Here is a 21,238-nt window from a genome sequence, read left to right on the forward strand (position 1 = left end):
TCTTTTCCTGCTTCCAGAGTCACAGGAATACTAGTCTATGTCAAAGCTGTCCAAAGACGTTGACTATAGTAACAGTTCCTCTTAGCCCTGTGTTATACGTCATTGAAATAGCAAATGGCTGACAGGTGGGGTGCTCTGGAAACGAGGGGCCTTTGTGGAACAAGTATCCAAGAGGCTCTGGACCATGGGGACAGTACTCACAGCTGTCATAGCTACTGAAGCCCTCATAAGACAGGACATCACATTTGGGTCCTACTGGCAGTGGGGGTCCAGTGGCAGTCATTCCTCAATCTCTTCTCAGATGCCAGGCACCTCCCCAGAGTCCTCAGTTACCTGGGGGGCTCCTTGGGATCACCCGGTTGCAGATGGTGCGATGTCCTGTTTGTGGTCCTGACTGGTGGAGCCCGGGATAATGTCCTGTATAAGGTCATCTGAACAAATCACAGGTGTCCAAACAACAGGCAGCCATCTTAGCACCACATGCCCGGGCCAATAAATGGTCCTATCTTTAATGTTTTATAAACCATTGGGCCATTGCCTAAATATTGTCACCTTCAAGATTAAAAAAAAATCTAGGAATAACTTGTTTCATGGGTTCTCAAAATATAAATCAAAATCACTTCTGTTTCATTTAATGTTGACCATGCCGGATCTTAAGGTGATGTTCCTTGGCATCAGTGAGCAGAGACACTAGTGGGACCCAGGACATACACTTAGCTTTCTAAAGACCTGCTGGCAGGCTCTAAGAAAGGCATGCCATGGAACTTTATTCTTCCTGATGGGTCCCCATTAGATCACCTGTTTAATTGAGAGACATAACCTTTTAAATAACTCCTTTACAAATTCCAGAGCCCAGAGTCTGCCCTGTGCCGGGCCTTAACCCACCCATAAACATTTCAATCTTTTGTAGCTAGAGTTTTCCTGCCTTGCCCACAGTCAGGACAAATCTCTCTCACCCGGCAGTCCCACAGACCCAACCAAGTAAACACAGAGACTTACATTGCTTACAAACTGTATGGCCGTGGCAGGCTTCTTGCTAACTGTTCTTATAGCTTAAATTAATCCATTTCCATAAATCTATACCTTGCCACGTGGCTCGTGGCTTACCGGCATCTTCACATGCTGTTTCTCATCATGGCGGCTGGCAGTGTCTCTCTGACTCAGCCTTCCACTTCCCAGCTTTATTCTCCTCCTTGTCCTGCCTACACTTCCTGCCTAGCCAATGGCCAATCAGTGATTTATTTATTGACCAATCAGCAACACATTTGCCATACAGAACATCCCACAGCAATCCTTCTTTTCCCCATCTCATGAAGGCTGGAAGGACGATGCATATGCCACCCCAGAGTCTGCTGCCCATAGGTCATTCCACAGGTCCTAGGGCTGCCAAGCTTCTATCCAAACGGAAGTGTCAAGTGCAGCTGCACGGTTTCTGTCAGCTGCTGGTCTGCATGTGGTCACTGCTTTACTTCTTCACTTACACAATTTCATTTTGGTTTTTGAGACAGTCTTGCTCCCTAGACCAGGCCCGTGGGGAACTGTAGCAGGAATCTTAGAGAGTCTTATTAATAAAATCAAACCCGGGGCGAGTTATTGGGGTGAAATTCTGGATGGTCAGAGAGACAGAACAAGCCACAGCTAACCTCACCTGGCCAACTTCTCAGCTGGTTTTGTTTCCTCAGACTGGAAGCCTCTGTGTCCTCATATCCGAATGACTCTCAGCTGAACTGCTGCTAGAAGCCTGAAAGCTTAACCAGCCAAATGCTTAACCAGCCAAATGCTTCTAGTTTCTGGCCCTCACGCCTTATACACCTTTCTGCTTTCTACCACCACTCCCTGGGATTAAAGGCATGTGTCACCATGCCTGGCCATTTCCAATGTGGCCTTGAACTCACAGAGATCCAGAGGGATTTCTACCTCTGGAGTGCTAGGATTAAAGGTGTGAGTGCCACCATTTTCTAGCCTTTGTATCTAGTGGCTGTTCTGTCTCTGACCCCAGATAAGTTTATTAGGGTGCACAATATTTTGGGGAAACACAATACCACCACAGGGAACTCAGATAGGCCTCAAACACATGGCGGTCCTCCTGCCTCAGCCTCACAGATGTGAGCCACGACACCTGACTTTTTCAGTAGTGTATAACCTACAGAGTCAAATCCTTCCCATAAGTCATTGTTTTAACCACACAGAGCAAACACGGAGACCAACAGTAACCTGAGTGAGTATCCTCTCAAAAAAGATTTCTTAAAGCTGGTTTAGTAGTGAATGCCTCTGGTCCTAGAAGTCTTGAGGCAGAGGCAAGAGAATATCTGTGAATTCTAGGCCAGCTAGGACTACACAGTGAGACCCTGTCTCAAAAGGATTCCTTAAGTCCCATGTTTCAGATAACACTGCCCTGGCTCAGGAGCTCAGGACATCATCTCAACTTCACCATCTGCGATGTCTTTATCCTCTCCCCACCCCCACTCCCTGCCAGCCAAGCCCACAGACCGCTTTCCCAGCCGCTCTAACAGGACGGGGGCATTTTTGTTTTTCTTTCTTTTCTATTAGGGATTGGATTCCGCTTCTCCGCTCGCCATCTGCTTAGTCCAGGATTCTGGTGTATTGCTTCCTCTCTGCCCAGAAGTCCACCCCTACACTCCCACACTCAAGTGACAGTCTGCTGGAGGTTACTGTAATCTGTACTAGCTGAAAGGTGGGCGAAGATTCTTGCTCCCCCTGTGAGGTGTCTGCCTCGTAGCACTGAACTCTCTTTCCGCCCCCAGGGAGAAGACCACCCACTTCTCTTGCCTCTCCTGCTTCTTTCCCCAAGATCGCCCACCCCACCCACGGGATCTACTACTTCAAACCTCCAACAATGCCTACAACAGCCGCTCCTTCCCTTGGTGAGAGGCAAGTACCACTGACCCACAGGTAAATGTCACAAAATCAGTAGCGCATGCCCAGCTGCAGAGTCTGCCACCTTGACCAGAGATACACACAGCATGTTTCTGTAGAACTCTTAGTGTAACACACATCGTGATCGTCCTGAGCTATTGTTAGAGACCTCTACCATTTCTCATCTGTTTTCTTGGCTAATGCTGTATAAATGGAAAACCTAGGGGGTAGGCTGACCTCCAAGAACTCCTTATATTTGTGTTTGTGTAACTCTTTCAAACACAACAAGTTGTCTATGATGCTTAAGGCAACGTGTGCCCTTGTCTCTGAAAGTCCCCACTACCATCTTCTCAAAGATTCCTTTTCATGGGGAAATAGCAGCATGTGCTTGTATGCATTTGGAGATTAGAGAACAACCCTCCACCTTGTTTGAGGCAAAGTCTCTTTGTTCTTTGCTGTTGTGTTCTCCAGGCTGGCTCAGGAGCCTCCGGGGGAGGGGGACAGGGGTGGGTAGGGTCTTCTGTCTTCATCTCCTATCTTGTTGCAGGAGTGTTGAGATGACAGGTTCTTGGAATTGAAAATCCTCCTCCTGCATGTACCGTAAGTAAGTGCCTGACCACTGAGTCATCTCTCCCGGCTGGGGTTTACTTTTTTTTTTTTTCCTGCAGTGCTGGGGATTGAACCTACAGCTGCATGCACATAAGGCAAGTGCTCTGCCACCGAGCACTGTGCTTTCTATAGTCTTGATGCTCTAGGATTCAGGAACTCCATTTTGGGAGATAGCTCCTCCTAGGGTTGGCTAGTTCAGAAACAGCACATAGCTCTCCATCTTGGTCACATAAAACAACCAGCTTAGAGCCCAGACTCCAATGGCCCCCTTTATCTGACTCTCACACAGCAAGTCAGCATTTCTCTCCTCCTAACTCCTCTCGCCAGGGCTGGGTATCAGATGTCTAGGGACCACCCCTCTGAGGAAAACGCGTTATGCTTTCTCTATAGGAGTCTAAGCTTACTCATCACAGCTACCCACTTTGCCCAGTCCTCTCCATGAAAATCCTAATACGGGCTCAGGACCAATTCCTCACCCCCACTGCCACCTCCCGACCCACCCTTGTGTTTCACATGTGGTCCCGTGGGAGGCCCCATGCTGTTTCCTAAAGATTGTGGTTGTATACACTTCCTACTTTATGCCAATCATTTTTACTCAATGATCATACTTAAGGCAACTATCGAGCATATTTTAAAATGACTGAGAATTGGCACGTTGCTTCTTCCTTATGGGCCAAAGCAAATCACAGGGCCAAGCCAGGCTTAAGAACTGGGGGAGAAGGTCTTCTTGCCTCTTGAGAGAGAAGCAGCAAAACCCCCGTCCAAAGGGCAGGCCACAGGTACACATCGGGAAGGGCTCTGGCTGTGGTGTTAACATGTAGTGACTCATCATTTAGATTCCTCATAAAAGCTCTCAACACACCAGGAAGGGGAGAGAGATATTCTGCCAACTGATAAAGAACACCACAGAATGAATCAGTGGCCACATAACAATATTCCAGAAAAATCCGAAAAAGTGACTAGAGAGATAGCTCAGTGGTTATAACTGTTTCAGAGGACCAGAGTTCAGATCCCAGCACCCACAGTGGCTCATAATTGCTGGAAACTCCATTTCTAGGGGACCTAGCACCCTCTTCTGGCATTGACAGGTACCCCCACTCACATGCACATCACCTCTGCCCATATAAACATAACTAAAAATAAAAATAAAAATTTTTAAAAATCAGGAACAGCTGGGTGGTGGTGGCACACGCCTTTAATCCCAGCACTCGGGAGGCAGAGGCAGGTGGATCTTTGTGAGTTCGAGGCCAGCCTGGTCTATAGAGCAAGATTCAGGAAAGGTGCAAAGCTACACAGAGAAACCCTGCCTCGAAAAAAACCAAAAAAAAAAAAAAAAAAAAGAAAAAAATCAGAAACAAGGGGTTGGGGATTTAGCTCAGTGGTAGAGCACTTGCCTAGCAAGCACAAGGCCCTGGGTTCGGTCCTCAGCTCTGGAAAAAAAAATCAGGAACAAGATAAGAATATATGATTTCCACACTCTGATTTACCCACTAAGGATCAAAACCAGGGCCTTGCACGTGTTCCACCCCTGAGCTACATGTTCCACTCCCAGCCTTTGCTGCCTCCACTTCTCTTCAACATGGTGCTAAAGACTCTAGCCTGTGCTGTAAGAAGTGAAGACTAGGGGCTGGAGAGCCGGCTCAGCAGTTAAGAGCACTGGCTGCTCTTCCAGAGGACCCAGGCGGCTCACAACCCTCTGGAACTCTAATCCCAGGCGATCTGATGCTCTCTTCTGACCTCTATGGGCATCAGGGAGGCATGCGGTGCGTAGACATAGATGCAGGCAAAACACCTATGCACATGGGATAAGTATAGAGATATCTTTTTTTAGAAAGGAAGTGAAAACATAGTAAATGTATCCATATTAGAAAGACACAGGCCAAACATGTCGCTTCTGGTAAAGTGATGGTGTTGAAAACCCAGCACAATCTGTGAGTTACTAGAACTAAGGTTGCTTTGGGAGGTCGGAGGCTGCAAAGTCAACACAGAAGAAAGCCATGTTTCTCTACATGACTGAAAAACAGTTCCTGTTGCAGCCAAGTATTTACAACTGCATCAGAAATGAGAGACTCTAGAGAAAAATCTAGGAATGTGTATTAGCGACTTTTCTATTGTTGTGGTGAAACACTCTGGCTAAGGCGGCTTATGGAAGAAAGGGTTTATTTGGCCATCCTGTTCCAGAGGGTTAGAATCCATGATGGCAGAGCAAAGGCAGCAAGCGGCGGTGGCGGCAGGAAACTAAGGGCTCACTTCTTGAACTGCAAGCAGGAAACAGAGGAGAACACATTGGGAATGGCTTGAGGCTTTGAAACCTCAAAGCCTGCCCCCAGTGACATACTTCCTTTAGCAAGGCCACACCTCCTAAACCTCCCCAAACAGTGCCACTAACTGGAGATAAAGTATTCAAAGATCTGAACCCATGGTGGACATTCTCATGCAAACCACCACAGAGGGATAGACTTCATTCACAGCCACAGATGTAATTCTGTTCTCAGTCAGTCCTTCCTGAATCAATATATAGCCTCAACTCACCCAAACACCAAATCCCAATAGGCTGTTGATTTCCCCACTGAAAAGTACAGATTCATTTAAAACTAGATATCTCTAGTATGTCCCATGGAAGGAGGGGCTTTCCAATGGTCAAAGCTGCTTGAGATGGGTAGTGGGCCTTGGCTACCCTGAAAGGTGTGAGTTCTCCATCCTGGGGGGTGTTCAAGACCAGTCAGAGGGAGTCACAGTTGTGCTCATCTTGGACTCTGTCATCAAAGCGACTTGGATTTGCATTGTAACTTGGGTATTGCTGGGCAAAGGATGTCCCCTTTCAGAGTCTCAGTTTGCACATCTGTGAAATGGTTATAGTCCCACTGTTTTAGTTTGCTTTCAGTTGCTGTGATAAACACCATGCCCAAGAGCAACTTGGGGAAGGAAGGGTTTGTTTATGCTTACACTTGCAGGTAACTGTCTGTCATTGAGGAAGGACAGAGCGGAAACAGAGGCAGGAACTATGAAGAGAAGCTGCTGACTGACTTGCTTCCCCTAGCTTGCTCAGCGACTTATATAGCCCAAGCCCACCTGCCTAGGCATGGTACCGCCCACAGTGGGCTGGGCCCTTCTACACCAATCAACAATCAATACATTTCCCCACATATATGGCCACAGGGCAATCAGACCTGGGCAATTCCTTAGTTGAGGTTCCCTCTTCACAGATAACTCTAGGTGTGTGTCAAGTTGACCGCTGAAGCTGACTGTGGCACCCACTAACTGAGTTTATGGAACACCAGTGTAGGGCTGGGCACAGATGACACCTCATGGGAAGGGGCTGATGTCATTACACTAATTGAGGGTGTTGTTCCAAGATGGGCCCTCGGCAGCGCTCTCTGTCAGCACTTCTGAGTCTTGGGAGCCTCTCCCCACTATTCATCTCAGAGGGAGAGACTCTGCCTTTTCCCTCTTGCTGTCCCCTGGGGCTCTTCCTCCAGAAAGGGTCTCTGCCACATCACAGTCCCCTCCTGGCTTGTCTTTACCAGAGACCCGTGGCATATGGGGACAACCCCGGCTTCCCTACTCATGCTGTTCACACGCTTATGAGGACAACTGAGTCACATCACAAGAGGCTCTGGGGTGCTCAGTGTCCCAGCATAGTCACACTTTAAGGAGAGGGAACTCTTTTTCAGGGGGGCGATCTGGGGGGCAATGTCTCTTCTGTTGAGCACATCTGGGCTGACCTTCCATTCCTTGACCTTTAGTCTCCAAAATGAATTTGAATTTCAAACAGAGAAACACCTTGCAGCAAGTGTGGCTCCAGGGCTCCCCACGGGGTGGCTGGGCAGAGTTTTGTCATCACTGGATCTCAGGCAAAGGCCCCTCTGGGAATGATGGGCCACTTAGCACTGGTTAATGACGCTGTGTTGCACAGACTTAAGGACCTTCTTGGAATCGATCTTCCTGTGAAAATCACACTTTGGAGACACGAAGCGACCACCAGAGAGCCTTAAATGAACTGACTGTTGTCAAGTGGAGAAACAGCACGGGCCATGAAGCAAACAAGAGTCTCTACCAAGACTGAGCAAGAGGCATGTGCCCTGTGCCTCTGACTGTCATCTTGCTGGTTTCTGCATCTCCATTCTCCAGAGGACTGTGATGTCCTGGACCTTTGTGCTCACTGTGTGATGGTCATGTGACATTTCTTGCTCCTGTCCTCACCCCTGCTCAGTTCTCTTCTTGGAGAAAGGGATAAGTTCCCACTCTCTCTTCACCCCTCCCTTCATTCATCTGCTGGGAATTGGCTGAGAGAGGCGACATTTGAGTTCAAGAGGGTGCAGGGACCTCTATCCACGGGGACCGTGGCTATTTCAGATGTCTCACCAGATACAGATATGGGACCGAGGTGAGTCCTCCCAAGCCCCCATCCAGTTACCCACAAACCCAAGGTGGCTCCATTTGCCCAAAGTCCTGCCCACCTATGTATGCCAGGGCCGGCTGTGCCCACTCTGAAGGGCTGAATATCTGAAAAGGATGATCTCTGGACCCCACCTTCACCCCACGAATGGTGAATCCATGCGGGCCTCTAACATCACACGTGTCACTTCTGTGGCCTCTCGGTGTAATCCTGCATATCAGTGTCTGCTTCCCCAGAGAGTCAGCTCCAGAGGAAGAGGCTCATCCTGCCCTCCCCAGAGCTGTCCTGAGCCTTGCTAGGGTCTGGGTGGGAGAGTGTTTTGACACCAATATAGCCCTGATAGAGGCAGACATGTTTTCACACCACACCACTGTTGAGCCACACATGGCCACATCCGCCAAAGCCTCCACCTGTGGGTGGAGAGTGAGCTGGGCTTCCTTCTGTGCTCCCTGTCACCATCGTGACCCTCGGCTCTCTCAGGCATTGTCCTGGTAGAGTAGCAGATGGGCAGGTGAGCCCTGGGCCAGTGGAAGACAGATGAGGATGGAGGACAGCTGCAGAGGACCAGCTTCACAGATCCCACAGCATCAGAGCTGCCTGCCACACAGTTTGGTAGGCAGTGTGACAGGACTGACCCACAGAGAAGCCCCTGGCTGAGGAGGGTTCTCGGGAGGCAGTGTGAGCTCAGGATCAAGAGTTGGTGGCATGAGTCAGGGACAGAGTCAGGCATGTCAGCTTGGCAGCAAGCAGTAGACCTTTCTCATGGGGAATGGTCAAAAGGATGTAGGCAGTGGGTTCCTAAGGAGCCCTCTGGAGAGGGCCACAGTGGGGCTTCCTTTAGTGGCTGGGGTCTGGAGATCGAGGGGGTAGAGGCCTGTCTATAGAGCATCTCCAGAGAGTCTGTGCACCAAGCCATAGAGTCACTTGGGTGCTGGTGCATCTGGGAAGGTGGAGGCCTAGGGAGGTCCATCAACAGACATGTGTGGGGAGTGGAGTTAGGAGGGAGGTCCAGACTCCAGAGTGTGTGGGACCTGGCTGTGTGGCCTGAGGATCATCTGAGAGATCTCGAGGCAGTGTACTCCTCAGGTCCAGGCCTCTAACGAATCCTTGGTCCTGCTGTTGCTGCCTGTCCATTGTCCACATGAGCCTTTTGCAGGACAAATTTCATATCCCAAATGTCACAGGCTCTCAGAAGTCATGCTGGTGTGCAGAGGTGAGCCATCTCCATCTTTTGGGTACCTGGGGCATGTCCATATTCCATCCACACTCTGCACCTGGAGCAGGGCCCTCCAACTTCCCTTCTTAGGAAGTCCAGGAAGCCTGCCCACTTGAATTCCACGCACAGTTACTCACCCAAGTAAGTGTTTAATTAAATTCTCATGACAGTCACGGTGTTTTACCCAAATGGTTAACTGATGGCCTTGTGTTTTTGCCTGTACCCAGCAACCCCACTGTGGAGATTTTCATCCAAGGCTCTCCAGCCTCTGTGAATGATTCTTTATAACCAGCATATAGCGATGGCTGTAATGCTTGAAGTAGAGAGACCTTTCTGTAGACTGTGCCCCATGGCTGGTGTCCAGACAAGCCCCTTGAAGAACAGAACTTGGGTCACCACAGGATGTCTACATGTGGCCACCATGGTGTCTGGTTCCAGGAGACAGTCTCTGACATTTACATGGTGGGACCCATGGGATGAGGCAGGTAGATATGAACCAGGATGGGTGGATGAAGATTTTAGTGGATGTGATTGGAAGCCATTGGAAATGCACATCTCTGCAGATACCTTGGGCCCATGGGGCAGCAGCGGGGGATATAAACCACAGGTGAGATTCCTGGCTATGACCAGATGACTGTGGCACTACCCCAGCTGGAGATGAGAAGAGACTGGACTCTATATTACAGACTCTGGGAAGAGGTGGGTGACAGACAGGTCAGTCCATGGTTCCATCCACCAAAAAGAGGGAACAAGGTGTGCCTTGCAGGCAAATAGGGAGGGACACGTCTTGAGTGGGGTAAAGATGAGTCTCTAAGGCCTGAGTAGATAGGATCAACTGTAGGGCTCAGAGGGGACTCTGGGCAGTAGAGTGCAGTGGTTGCCCCAAAGTTCATCCATGTATGCCCTGTGCCTGCAGCAGAGGGACAGGCTGACGGAAGGAGAGTGACCGGAGCCACTGACTAGTAACTGGGACATCAGCACAGTCAGATTGGAGACAACAAAGACTGTGTGGGAGGGGCTTCCCAGGACTGACTCGGAACCACTGGTAAGGCACAGAGAAAGTCAAGGCCCCTCTGAGGAAAGACCTGGAGGCCAGGCTGGCAAGGGGAAGGGAGCAATGAACTCAGCCTTGGGAGATCCAGCACTCTGTCTACACTACTGTGCAATCTGCGCTGAGTTGCTTGCCCTCTCTGAGCTTAATCTGCACATCCGCAGAACAAAGTCACTTTGAAAACCCCTCTGTGCTGGGTTTTGATTCTAAAGGGTTCTGTGTGAGTCCTGCCACTTCTTCGCCTGGTCCCTTTTAAAGAGACCCAGTGGTCCTCCAGCTCCAGCTGCCTTCTGCCTGGGAAAGGCAAGCCAGCAGCAGGAGCCGTGGCGCTGACTCAGCAGCTTCCCAGAGCCCTTGTTACTCTGGGTCTGCCAGTGACAGGGCTGCTCGGTCCATTAGAGTCTGACACTCATGTGCCCTTGCCCTTGGAGGTGTCATTACCGGGTGGTTCCAGCAGCTTCTTCTATGGGAAGAAAAGGGGCAACAGGGTGTGAACCTGACCCACGGACGGGAGCAGAGGCTGAGACAGCAAAGTTTTGTGCTGGGCTCAGCTCAGGACCAAGGACCAGAGCTGTCAGCATAGATTTTAAGGCTCTGGATGCCCTCAACAGGCCAGACTCCCCTACCCACCCCTGGGCGCCCATTAAAGAGACAGGCAACTGTGAGAAGCAGAGAGAGTTTTACTCAGGGTGGCCTCAGTGGGAAGAGGAACAGGTGAAGGGATCCAGTGACCCCCGAGTCCGTCTTCAGGGTCCGGGTTTAAGTAGAGGGAAAGCAGTGCGCACACCTGGCTGAGGTGTGGTCCTACCCATCGTGGCCTATTATGGTCTCAGCTCAGATCTGTCCGACAAGGTGGCCTGATACATTGTTAAGTTAATCAACGAACAGAATTACCTTGGAGGGTGATTGTCTTCATCTTGGGGGGTAGATGGGATGGTTCTGGGTGGGATTTGCTCTTCCTAGAATTAAAGGCTCAGGGACTGTCCTACACTGACTCCCACTGACCATATCCTATCCCGGAGCCAATCCCTTAGAGCGAGTCTGCTAAATGTAATGAGGCAATCCTAGGCCATCCTGGGGACCCAGGGGTTAACCATTGCCTGAGCAGAGCAGGCTGAGAGTAGGAGAGAGAAGGTTCTAGGTGAAGGTTCTGAGCGACAAAAGTCACAGACAGCCTCTTCGGGGCTGAAGGTAGAGGACAAAATTGTCAGGCACAGAAATAAAGGGTAAGGGGAGAGAAGGCGTGGGAACGGGTCACCAAATATACGTTTTTAAAAAGGAGTTTTAACACAGGTGTTCTGCATGAGTGAACAATACTTCTCTCAGAAGACATGGGCTATTAAATGAAAATCTCAGTGTCAGATGTGAATACCTCCATACCAGTTATTGGCCGGGCAAGCCCCAGAAGCCCCCAACAACAACACAGGCTACTGCTGATGCTCTTGTCTGACCATTGTACTAGATGGTAAGACTTTGTTGTGAAGATACAGTATACTTTGGCTCTAGGACATAGAGAAATAAAGTTGGAACTGACCTGAAAACCTCAGTTTTACTGGCCAGCTAGCATAGACTTGGAAGACTCTATACAGGCCACTGGAGCAGAAAAGTCATCAACCGTCTTACTCAGCGGGCGGCCCGCTACAGTACTGACCCGCCCACTCCTGCAATAGTGGCATGAAGATTATGCAAACAACCAACTGCTTTTGAGACTAGATTTGAGACCTGCTTGGCAGGAAGTGATTCATGCCTGATACTGTAAACCTGGTCAAAAGCCCGAGGCTCAGGAGGTCGTAAGTTCTAGAGGGGAACCTAGTACTGTTTGTTGTTTTTGTTAAATGACATGTTGCCAAAGTGCCTTATAAATATTCATGCTTATACTTACAGATAGAGGTGCCCTCAACTGTGGCCAGAGGAGCTTCTTTTTGCAGTGGGCAGGAGTTAATGCAGACACTCATAACTGGTCCAAGGGCTAAGAATAAGTGACAGCCCGGTATCAAATCCTTAGGCCCCAAGGTTCAGCAGAAGAGGTGTTGGAAAGATGTAAGAGATGGTGTATGGGTGTGTGTGTGTGTGTGCGCGCGCGCGCACGCGCGCGCGCGCGCGCGCGCATGCGCGCCGCCATGCACAGACTTCTGGATTTGACACGGCTGTTGCATCATGTACTCATGCAGCTGCAGTAACTTGCACAACATCAATCAAACAAGACCAGCCCACATTCCAGCAGGCAGCACTAATGGGACTCAGTGGGGAAATAAATAAATGAATACATAGAGGGAGAGATGAGAAGATGGAGGATGTGTGTTGAGGTACCTGAGGGGAGTGGGAGGGAGAAGTTGGAGGAAGCTATGATTGAGACACATTGTTTACAGGTATGGAATTCTCAAAAGATTAAATAAAAGATATTCCTTTTTTTTTAAAGAAGAAAAACAAGCACTTGAAATGAAATCAAGATCTGAAGTGCCTGGATGCCTTCATTTTAGCTCCCCAGTCATCCAAAAAGATTGTAGCTGCTACTATCTTAACTCCAGAATCCTGTAGTGCCAAGCTGGAAGAACCTTCATAGGCACTTGGTCCAATGCCTTCCCAATTATAGGCTACAGAGACGCAGAGGGGTCACAAAGCTTATTATTGGAAGACTCAGGTCTCCCCAAAGTCTATCCCAGCAGGTATCTGTCTGTTCAGAGCCTTTATAGACTTAGAAAAATACAAGGAGCACTCTTTGTTGCTGGACTCAGGCAAGACAGTCTTTACGGCCAGAGAGCACCCTGCCGTGAGTCACCTGGTCACCTCTCTGGGCTGTTCACAGACTCCCTGCATAGGCAGATGCTGTCACAGTAGCTGTGTCTAACAGATCTGGAGCTGTTTCCTGGAGGGTCCTATGGCTCCTCACTCTTCGTATTACTGATGGTAGAGGTGGCCCCAATCTCTGCCTCCTCTATCTACCCATTTTCCTTCTGGTCTGCGAAGCCAGGAAAGTAAACCCCAAAGAGCACAAAGATGGAGCCATGCATTGGATAACTAGAGACCAAGGCCCAGGAGGGGCAGGCAGACAGCAGGGTGGGAAGGCTGCTGACTCCTAGTTTAAGCTCTCCCACCACACCATGGGCCTTGCTGGCTGCAGAGCCCCAAGCAGCCATCCTGTGGCCTTGGTTGGGACTGTCAACATCCTAAAGCCCAGTACTCACACAGTGACACCACCTCCCTTGAACAGTGTTGTCCTACAAGGCACAGTCACTCTCCAACTGCAACACGAGGCACAGGAGCGTGGCCAGAGATCGGTTGGGCCTGCTCCAAGGCCATGCTGCTGACCTGTCGGAGGTCAGGACCAGCCCCCAGCCTCCCTGCATGCAGGACAGGGGCTTTCATTTCAAAGGGTTGGGACCACATTGTCCTTCTTTGATCCCTCTGTACCCTCAGTGTGCATGGATCATTCTGGGGTCCCGTAGGCACTCTGCATTGGGCCTCTTCTCCTAGATCAATATGAGCTCATGCATCACCCAGTCCAGCAGGCTCCAGTCTAACTGGGCTTTTCCGGGGCGGGCTGCTTTTGCCTCCTTGGCCTCGGGTTGAGCTAGATAGTACTCTACATCTCATTGGTTACACCTTGTCATGCGAATGCCTACAGAGGGCCCAGGGATGGAACATTTTAAAGCAGAAAAAAAAGTATTATCCTCAACAAAATAGGGGTTCGTTGGTTATAAAGCAGGGAGGTGACTGTCACCAGGCAGCCACCAGCTTCTGTCCCCGCATTTCCAGTCTTATCTTCATGTTCCCATTGTGTCCTCAGATCTGCACAAGGACACCTTTCCTGTTGTGACCAGGAAGTCGCTGGTCTAGGACCCCAAAGCATATGTTTTACCTTGCCTTGCCAGCACCTGAATGCGGTGCCCCTTGCACACCCTGCAGGGTCCCACATCTGTCCTCCTGTTCCTTCTGTTTGCCTTTCTCATCCTTGTCCCCTGTCTGCCTCTCCTGTGCCCAGTCCAGCTTGGTGAGAACATCCTCATAGCGCCAGGGGTTGGGGGGGGGAGGGGGGGTTGAGATCATTGTGTTTCTGACAGACCTGCTTTGTCCAAGCCTCCTGTCAGAAGTCCACAGTCCATCTACCTCTACTCCAGCTTCCCTTTCCTCTCGGGCCTCTTGCTTATTGGAATGTTCATTAGGGTAACCTTGGTGGAGGACACTCTATCCAAATTCGAAATGTGAGGAACGCCTGCCCTGGCTTGTAATAGTCGATCATTCAGAAATACTCAAGAGTATAAAACTCCCCAAGGATCTTCATCCAGTGTTACTAGCAACTTGAAACCCGACCCGTCTACACGTCCATCATTTAGATTAGTTGCCTAAATGTTGGCACATCCGAACCTATCTCATACTAAGCGGCCATTAAAATGATTGAGTTTGGCCTCTAGGCTCAGACTTGGGAGAGTGCCCATAATGTGTTTTTGAATAACGTAAGCTGCTCCTGAAAGGATACGAACAGTACAATGAAGATGTCCACGATATCAGTTTGTGCACAGATAAATCCCTGGGAGATGCTCTGGGGTGTTTCTCAAGGGCTGAGACCCTCTGCCCACATGGATTCCCCAGGGCCTTGTTCACGGCCACTTGGGTGCAGGGTCCTGTTCCTTCTTGCCTTGTGGTCAGTGTTTCTGTCTCCCTTCCCTGAATCGTTCCCATTACATTCCAAACACACTGCAATCCAAGCAAATCTGTAGCAAACCCCAGGGCTCCCCCAGCTTCCTTTGCCAACAAAACAAAAGCCTCACCGTTCTGCCCCCTCTAATCTCTTCCCCTCTCTCTTCACTCTGTCTGCTTTATGCCCCGCCATCCTCTGCAAGGTCACCAACAACCTTGGCATTTGGTCAACATTTAGTGACATGTGGACTACTGGCACTTGGCATGGTTTCTCATCCCTTCTGCCTGAGGTCTGTTCCCTTCTAGACACTTAGACCTTCTGGTGTCCTGGTCTCTCCCAGGCCTCCCTCCTGCTCCTTCCTTCTGGCCCCTCCATCTGCAGACCTGCCAGCCTTGGTTCCTCAGGAGACTTCCTCAGATCCATGGCTTCTCTTCTGTTACATGCTCGCGACTCTCAAATTCACATCTCAAGCTGGGCCTGGTGGTGCTGGCCTGTGATTCCAGCTAGTGGGAAGATTGAGGAAGGTAGATGGGACAATTTATGTCAGAAAGAGAGAAGAGAGAGGGGGATGACCAAGACACACACACACACACACACACACACACACACACACACACACACACACACACACCAAAACAAAACAAAAAAACAAAAAAACAAAAAAACAAAACAAAAAACCTAAAACAAACAAACAAGCAAAACAACCAACATCTCATCCCAATCCTCCTTGATTTTGACTTCTAACTGCTGCCCTTCTTCCCTTCCCTTCCCTTCCTCTCCTTCCACCCTCCATCATTCTCTCCCTCCTCTTTCCTCAGCAGTTGTCTGTCTTCTTTTCTCTCACCCTCCCCCTTCCTCCTTCCCCTCCTCTCTACCCAAATCATATAAGGCCCCTATAAACGTCCACACATAGGGATGCCTGTGAAACCGGCCCTGCAAATAAGAACTATTTGTGATGAAAAAAGCCCAAACTCACATAGAGCCTGCAGCCCCTTCCCTGAAGGGCTGTGCTCTCCGGGGCCTGGGCAGTTGATTTTGATTTATAAACACGTTTCTTTCATGCTCCAGTGCAGCTCTTCAAAACAGCCTCCGTTTTCCTTCCCAGCTCCGCACAATCCCGGGAGCACTTTCCAGGCTACTCTAAGAAGCTGTGCACGGTGCTGTGGGGACAAACATGGATAAGAAGAATGTTCAGAAGGAAAAGGAACCACCAGCTCTCCCAGAGAGCAAGTATTTCAGGGCTTAGCTGGAGAGCTGATGCCTTGGGCAGTGTGAGGAGCTTCTACGCCTGAGAAAATCTGACTCTGAAGTAAGTCCTAGAGAAGCCACGGACTATGACTGGAAATAGGGGGTGCTGAGAGATGGGAGTGGCCCAGCCACTCTGCCCGCTTCTCCTACGACTGTATGTATTTTATAGGATGGAGCTTGTGGATGCTGCTGGGTAACACAAGGATATGATGGCCTTTGAAGCTATGGTTCTTAAAAATCCATGAATGAAAAAGAGTTACAGGTGCACCCAGAGTCTGCAGGTGAGGAGGGGTCAATGCCATGTGTCTTAGGGTTTCTACTGCTGTGAAGAAATACCATGGCCATGGAAACTCTTATAAAGGGAAAACATTTAATTGGGGTGGCTTACATTTTCAGAGGTTTAGTCCATTGTCATTATGGTGAGACATGGCGGCATGCAGGCAGACATGTGTGGTGATACTTTGTATATGCTCTAACAAATAAAGCTTGTCTGAAGATCAAACACAGAGGTAGCCATTGAGGCCAGTCACAGAGTTAGCCATAGTGGCCAGGCAGTGGTGGCACACACCTTTAATCCACTCGGGAGGCAGAGGCAGATGGATCTCTGTGAGTTCAAGGCTACCCTGGACTACATGGGATTAATTCAGTCTAAAAGAGAAACATAGCCAGGTGGTGATGGCACACACCTTTAATACCAGCACTAGGAAGGTTGAGACAGGAAATGATATGGCTGGGTGGAGAAAGGAATATAAGATGGAAGGAGACAGGAGTTGGGTCCCCCATTCAGCTAAGGACTCAGGGCATTTAGTCTGAGGATTCGTGGAGACAGGATCTTCCCCTTTTTGGCAGAGGAGTGGTGTGGTGGGAAGTGGCCGTGGCTTGTTTCCTCTGATCTTTTATTAGCATTTACCCCGATATCTGGCTTCGGGTTTTTATTAAGACCAATTAGGATTCGTGCTACAGACGTGGTGCTGGAGAAGTAGCTGAGTGTTTTACATCTTGCAGGCAACAGGAAGTGGTCTGAAACACTGGGTGTGGCTTGAGTATATGGGAGACCTCAAAGCCTGCCTCCACAGTGACACACTTCCTCTAACAAGGCCACACACACTCCAACAAAGGCCACACCTCCTAACAGTGCCACTCCCTTTGGGGGCCATTTTCTTTCAAACCACCACACCATGTTATAGTTTTTGATAGCAGCAGGTGCTCATGCCACCCAAACATCACAGCGGCATTGAAGGTCCATTCAGGGAAAGCTATCTCCTAGCGAGAAGAATAAAATCTACCTGAGGATGGAGATCCAGCATTCCTCTTGGGCTCAGCTGATCACCTGGCCAAGGGCCCACCCCCAGGAAGGTCCTGCTAAAGAGAAGAGAGGGGTAATTAGCCCTTTAGTGAGATAATGTGTAGCATGAATCTTAACAGGTCTTATTAATAAAAACAAATCCGGGCTGGGTATTGGGGTGAACACTGGAAGATCAGAGAAGCAGAACAAGCCACAGCCACCTTGTCTTGCTAATTCCTCAGCTGATCCTGTTTCCTGAGACTGGAAGCTTCTGAGTCCTCATCCAAATGGATCTCAGCTGGACTGTGCTGCTCAAAAGCCTAAAAGCTTAACCAGCCAAATGCTTCTAGTTTCTGGTCTTCACGCCTTATATATCTTTCTGCTTTCTGCCATCCCTCCCTGGGATTAAAGGCTCGCTTCTTGGGATTAAAGGCATATGTCACCATGCCTGGCTGTTTCCAATGTGGCCTTGAACTCACAGAGATCCAGAGGGATTTCTGCCTCTGGAATGCTAGGATTAAAGGTGTGAGTGCCACCATTTTCTAGCCTCTACGTCTGTTCTTTGACCCCAGATAAGTTTATTGGGGTGCACAATATTTTGGGGAACACAGTATCACCACAATAATGGGCTTTCCTCCCAGGGACAGAGGGATGTTTATGGAGCTGTGGTGTGCAGCCCTGTTCAGCCTGCCCACATTTCTCAGGCTTTCTTCGGAGAAGTGTAACGTCTCCCTTTTCTCTTTCTGTCTTTTTCCTAACCACGTCCCCCGGCACACTGGGTTTCTTTCCTCTTTTCTATGAAGCCCCCCCCCCCATGTGACTGACTTCCATTGCTGATACATCCTGGTTTAACTTCAACAGCATGGCTTTCTCACTTCTCTGTCTTCCTCCTCCAGGCAGCTACTGAGATTGACAGCTTGCCTGCTCCATGGTTCTTCTTGAAAACTAACAAAATTGTCCTTGAGCTCCCTTTTGAGTCTATTCTTCAATTCCTTTATTAACAAGACCAAGAATCCTAACAGAGAGGACCTCAGTTTTCTTTATAACACTTATCTAACCCAAGGTCATTCTCCCTAATTAATGAATTAACTAATTAATATTTTTGAGACAGGGTCTCCTGTCTCCCAGGCTGGTGTTCAGCCCACCATGAAGTGAGAATCAGAACCGTTAAATTGTGCATCTCCTGGCTCCACCTCTCAAGTATAGGATTATAGATGTGTGTCACCTTGCCTGGTTTTTGTGTGACCCTGGGGGCTTGAACCCAGGCTCTGTATAGTCTAGACAAGTACTCTACCAACTGAGCTATATCTCCATCCCTGTCGCCACTGCTTTGGAAGCTGCTTGTGTGTCTGGAGCAGAGCGGCAGTGTTACAGCTGCTGGGTTCTTTTATTTTCCTGATCACAGCTGACCTTGGTGGGGACTTAGGGACAGCTGGCCGGGGAAGAGGGAACTGCAAACATGGAGGCTATGGGGTGATAGAGAGCACAGTATGGTCAGTCACGGAAGGTAGGCAGTTGTGGCTACAGAGGGCCTAGAAGGTTCTGGGCTGGGTGCTGTGAAGTTTCAGATGCCAGCACAGGGGAAGTGAGATGCTGTCATTGGGGGTGGTATGCTTAGAACAGCTCTTTTACCATCGTGATGGCTGGCAAACAGAAACAAGCTGGAGGGGGTGAGCAGAGAGACGACAGGGACCCTGTTATGACACCACTATATAGACAGGAGACTGTAGAGCTTTCTGGCAAGTGAATGCCGAAGTACAGCAGGGGACAGTCAGGTTTAGAGACATTTAGGGACTGCTATGGGCATGCTTTGCGACAAGACAGTGTGTTCCAGGTAAACGGGAGGGAAGTGTCAAGGTGAAGATACCCTGTTTCCAATTTGGGTTACTGAATGAGTGACAGCAGAGCCATCTGAGGACACAGTGCCAGCAGAGGAGCAGGTGTGAAGGCCAAGTCGGGGCACTGCATCCTGGACCGGGTAAGTCTGACATGCTTTTGAGATGCGCAGGTGTGTCTGATCAGGAAGCCAGGCTGTTTATCCCCTCTACTGTCACGTCTGTTCCAGAATGTCTTGAAAATGCAATTAGAGAGTACACTGTTCACACAGGCTCCTTCCTCTTAGCAACACATATTTAAAATGTATCATTGTTCTTACAGAGTTTTCTAGAACATTCATATTTTTACTATTGAGCAATACTCTATTGTATGGGCACCTTACTGTCCATCTTAATGGCTTGCCGTTTGGAAAATTATAAATAAAGTGGCTACAGACATCTGCATGAATGTTTTTGTACAGACATCTGTTTTTAGGTCAGCCAGGTAAACACCTCTGAGCATATATTGTGTGACTCTTTCCCTGGGACACGTGAACAAATGTCTACTTATAGGAGAGCAAAAAATAGATCAAAGTACGGATACCACCAAAGTCCCACTGGAGAACCAATGAGCTTTATTGGGATTACTTACAGGAATATCATTGAGAGGTAATTTACAAGAGCAGAAATCACTCAAAGACAGCTGCATCACAAAGCCCACCTCTGCGTGGGGGACAGCTCACAAAAGCTGGGAATCTAGAGCACACTGCACAACTTTCAAGCAGCTTGAGAGGTCGGGTGTCCTTGTCAGACAACTCCGCTGGTACGACTCTCAGCACTCCTGATTTACTAAGTTTGGGGAAGGGGAGCCTTGTACACCTGGTCAGTTCTGGGGTCTTCCTGGGCCTTTTGAGTTGTTCACTTCCTGAATCTTAAGGAATCTCCCTTTAGAACATCCTGAGTCTTTTTTTTTTTTTTAAATATGATCTCTCTATCTGACTATCATGGAACTCGCTATGTAGCCCAGGCTGTCCTGGAACTCACAGAGATTCACCTGCTTCTGCCTCCTGAGTGCTGGGATTAAAGGCTTGTGCCACCTCACCTGGCCCATAGCCTGAGTCTCAATGAGCATCCCTTTAGAGCTTCCTGGGTCTTAAAGATCCTTGAGCCTTGAAGAATTTGCTTCATAACAGCATGACTGCCTAGTCCTATGGTAAAGTTCCAAGTCAGCTCTGCAAGCAAACAAAAAACCAACCAACCAACCAACCAAACAAACAAAAAAAACACAATCAAACAAACAACAAAAGCCCAGTTGTGCTGTGAAATAATCCTCTTGTACACTGTAAAGATTCGTCACTCAATTAGTTTAATAAAACACTGATTGGCCAGTAGCCAGGCAGGAAGTATAGCTGGGGCAATCAAACTAAGAATACTGGGAAGAGGAAGGGTGGAGTCAGGAGTCACCATCCAGAAACAGAGGAAGCAAGATGAGAATACCCACTGAGAAAAGGTACCAAGCCATGTGGCTAAACATAGAAAAGAATTATGGATTAATTTAAGTATAAGAGCAAGTTAGTAATAGGCCTGAGCTATTGGCCAAGCATTTATGATTTATAAGCCTCTGTGTGGTAATTTGGGAAGCAGCTGCCAGTTATTTGGGAGTTGCTGGTGGGATAAAAACTTACACTTATACAACTTGCATTCACTACAGTGAATGAACAGCATCTATTGGGCTACCTGCTCATTTTAGCTTTTTTAACAGGTATGTGCAGCTACCTAATGGTTTGATTGTTTAGCTCCCTTGACAGAAAGAAAAAAAAAGTTTGCACACACTTGCTGTCCATCCTGCATCTTGTGAAGTGTCTGTTCAAATCTTTTTAATTGTCTTTTTGGGAGCAGAAAGGGGGGCAGGTGAAATGTCTCAGAAGGTACTTGAGCACTACCCTGGTGACCTGGGTTTGATTCCCAGATCCCACCAGGTGGTAGGAGAGAACTGACCTCTACTCAAGTGTGATGCATGCACTTGTAATCACACACACATGCATTGATGAGTTTTTCCTTTTTCTTTTTCAGAGACAGGGTTTCTCTGTGTAGCTCTGG

The 21,238-nt window shown here is 48.9% G+C and overlaps 1 long non-coding RNA gene across 1 annotated transcript; it reads right to left on the reverse strand.

The window, feature by feature from the left end:
- Window positions 1-10,841: 10,841 nt before the first annotated feature.
- LOC128097439 (uncharacterized) lies at window positions 10,842-16,314 on the reverse strand. The gene is made up of 4 exons (XR_008213860.1): window positions 15,768-16,314; window positions 15,175-15,294; window positions 14,630-14,847; window positions 10,842-11,009 (listed from the first exon to the last, which is right to left on the reverse strand). It is a non-coding gene; the product is annotated as an uncharacterized LOC128097439 (long non-coding RNA).
- Window positions 16,315-21,238: the final 4,924 nt, after the last annotated feature.

The sequence above is a fragment of the Peromyscus californicus genome, unplaced genomic scaffold (genome assembly GCF_007827085.1).
Source record: "Peromyscus californicus insignis strain IS unplaced genomic scaffold, ASM782708v3 Scaffold_5__1_contigs__length_169319896, whole genome shotgun sequence".
Classification (NCBI taxonomy): domain Eukaryota; kingdom Metazoa; phylum Chordata; class Mammalia; order Rodentia; family Cricetidae; genus Peromyscus; species Peromyscus californicus.